The sequence below is a fragment of the Phaethon lepturus genome, unplaced genomic scaffold (genome assembly GCF_000687285.1).
Source record: "Phaethon lepturus isolate BGI_N335 unplaced genomic scaffold, ASM68728v1 scaffold9579, whole genome shotgun sequence".
In the NCBI taxonomy this organism is placed as follows: domain Eukaryota; kingdom Metazoa; phylum Chordata; class Aves; order Phaethontiformes; family Phaethontidae; genus Phaethon; species Phaethon lepturus.
Window position 1 is genome coordinate 38,974 of NW_010565520.1, and position 3,553 is coordinate 42,526.

Consider the following 3,553-nt stretch of genomic DNA (forward strand, 5'->3'; position numbering starts at 1 on the left):
AAAAGTGAGACCAAAGGAGGCAACCACAGCACACACCAGGACTGATGACACTGGCGATATCAGTAGCAGAATGATGCTGTGGATGAGCAGCAGGGAAGATGCATGCCCCACTGCTACGTGCTGCCTCCGAATGATCACAGGAGTGTGCTGCGTTTCTGTGTCTTGAGTGCGGAGGTACCCGAGGGACGTGCAGCAGAGCTGATGTGCAGGCTGCAATCCCAAAGACTTTGGGCGAGGACACTGCTACCCTGCAGAGGCAGCTTTTGCATTGGGTACCAGTACGAGAAAAGAGCAAGAGGAGGCCAGCAATTAATTTTGAAGAAGAATGAGAGAAAGTAGGTTAACACCCAGAAATCTGTGATGGTGGTTTAAACTGCCCATCTGACGCAATGGATGATGAACAGGTGCATGGCTAAATTTTATAGATTTTCTGCCTCTACTGAGGGTACTTCAGCCTCCCACAGCTCTATAGGCCATGAGATTACACACAAACCATCCCACAGTGTGACTATAAATGCTCCATCCATTCCCTACAATTTTTTTTCCCATCTCTTGCAAACTTGTGAGGCCAAATCCTGGAACTAAAAGCTGGGAGGGTCACTCTCCTGTGCTTTCAGTGTTGTATGTATGCACTGAGAACAAGGAAACCACTGGATAAAATGCAGTTGGGTAGATGGTATGGAAGAAGAGAAGCAACAGGTACGTGGGTAGAAGCTCCCAGAGTAGCAGGAATTGCAAGTATGTGAGTGCAGTTTTAGAACTAAGAATTAAAAGGGTGAAAATGAGGAAGGTGGAATAGAGTGGGAGTGATTTTCCCAGAAGGTTGTGTAATTATTCATGAGGGATGATGCTGTAAGAGTCAATCATGACTATGTAGGAAGTTTTTATCTGTAGGAGCCTTGTGTCCCTGCTTGCTGAAGTTGGAAGGTATGAGGCAACAATTATATAATTAAAGATGTGACCATAATGATTATGCAAAATGGAACCAAGTCAAAGTTGCAAGGCCATGTTGATCATTATTATTATTATGTAATTGAATATTTGCATGTATAAGAAAACAACAACAATTAAAGGCATTCTAAGGGCCTACTTGAAGAAAAATAAGTTGGTTTCATGCAGGTAATTACTAAAATGGCAACAGAGTTAAACAAGACCAAGAAAGGAAAAAAAGCATTAATCGGTATATAAATTGCATTAATTTTAAAAGTCACCCTAACAAACAAAACTTGTAATTCTAATGGAAACTAGATTTCTACAGACTTAAGTCAATGGAAACTAAAAAAAGTAAATCAGGTGAGTATAAATTTTATCTTAGGTTAAGGATTTGTTATAGGTTAACATTTTCACAGGCATATAAGCGGCTTGGTTTTCAGAGATGGCCATTCACTTAGGGCTTTGAATATTTGATGATCCTAATAATAGACATTTTAAATTTAAGCTGGTTGTCTTGGGCTGGCTGTAGAATGAGTGAAGAGAAACGGCATCTTCAGAGAGAAAGTAATTTCTTCCATCTTGAATGCCAGTCGTACCATGAGATGACTTGTCTTCAAAAGATGCCTATTCTTCTCCACTGCTTATAAAAGGAGCTTAGGGTAACTAAGACAACTTGAATGATCTACTGTCAGATGATTAAAGACATGAAATAAATCCCATCGGTCTTGGTGCATAACGTAAAGCATCCACATGTGAAAACTGTAGCCATAATAGCTACTCGTAAGGCCATATCAAAACAAGCTTTTGCAAATCACGCTCTGTATACTCCAACGGTTAGCTCTCGAGAAGGCTGGGCCAAGCAGTGCAGACACAGACATATGCAAACAGGGCATGGACCATGTTGACAGCAAGCAAAGAGTCAAACCCTGCTGGAGGGGGACATGCTGGAAGGACTCTGTGACCACAGAGTCACCAGTCTCCTGTGGTCTGCCAAAGATGACATCTTTTCTCTTGGTTCACCTGTATTTCAACTTTGGCTTGAATGAGTCGCACTGTCTTCAGGGGCTTCTTGGGATTTGCCTATAAACATGGGTTTGTTTGATTGTAGCATTTCCCTTTCCAGTCTCTGGACATCTTGCTTAATGGCCTTTTTCAAATTCTTAAGCTACCCAGCTCAGACTCCAAAAGGCCTAGACTGAATTCGGAGGAAGGGCATGAGAAACAAGAAATGTGCCAGCAGGATTTTTTTAACCTTCTTTCAAAAAGCTTTCTTACTTTCCTTGCTTGAGACCGTACATCTGTCTGGGTAAGTACCCTCTCTTGCCCCCTTCCTTCTTTGTCTTTGTTCTTGGTGCCAGAATCAACCAGTTTCTGACAAGGTGGCTCCATTATTAATCAGTGGCGTGTTGGCAAGCAGACGGGTAGAGCCGGTTAGGCAAGGGAGGGGATGAGAATGTAGCCAGTCCCCAAAGGTGTCTGTGAGAGGGATTCCTGCTTTCCTAGTCTCTCTTTGCTTCTGGGCTGTTTACTTGTGCTCCACTCCAACAAACAGGGTGACAGGCAAGTGTGCTCGCCCTTCTCCTGGGAGCACCAGCACATGCAGCAGGACCAGGAGGAAGCTGTGGTGAAGAGGTTCACGTGGCTGTGACTGGAAGAGATGGGACGATCGGGAAGCATGATCTCAGGTGTGTCTTCTGGAATACATCTTGGTATCTTCTAGTGTAGCTCCACTTTGCTTTCTGCTCCTGGACTAGAAGCCAACAACTGCAACCAACTTCTGAACTTCTGACCTCATTTGTGAGCTGGAAACAGCCATGAGCCCCTCTGTTGGGCTCGGGATCCCAAATAGTACAACAAACTAGCAGGTTTCTATTGGATGCAGAAAGAGGATTGGGACCTCTACCCTGGGAATTGCCATCAATTTGGAAATTGCTGTTGTTTTCAGTGATTTTAAGAGAAATCTAGAAAAGATCTTCTCCCCTCCCCTGTAGTTCTGTTAAAAACAAAACCTTTTTTAGAGCACTAAGCAGAAAAGACCAATTCAAGGTGAGGCTAAGAGCTTGTGGGTGATCAGTGCTGAGTGGTAGTTTACTTGTACAAAATTTCACCTTTTGTTATTGCACCTCTCCTTGGATATGGGTGACCGCATTGATGGTCTCACTATTTTACTTTATAATTACAGATTCCTTTCACCTCATTTATTAAAATCACTTAGTGTCCGAGTAGGCCATCTTTTATGCAACGTCATAACAAACAGACACAATTAATTATCTTTAAATGTATGTATGCAATGATTTTTGAAACATGAAACTTCAACACTTTAGAATTATTTTGCAGAATGAGATGACTCATTATGCCTGGGGAAAAAGATCCTGTAATTTCGTTGTATTTTCCTGTCATTAAGAAAATATTATGCTTCAAGCAGATGAAGGACAGCAAAATTTGCAGACCCATTATTACTGGACAGTGGTAGGAAAGAGAAGTGCATTACATTTGCCTATAGGTATGTGAGTGTGTTTTAGCACCCACTTTTTCTTTCTTGAAAAAAAAAAAGGCATCAATTTAGAGGACAAAGTAGAGCTGTGGTTTGTAGAAGACAAGCCCGGACACACTAGTGTCT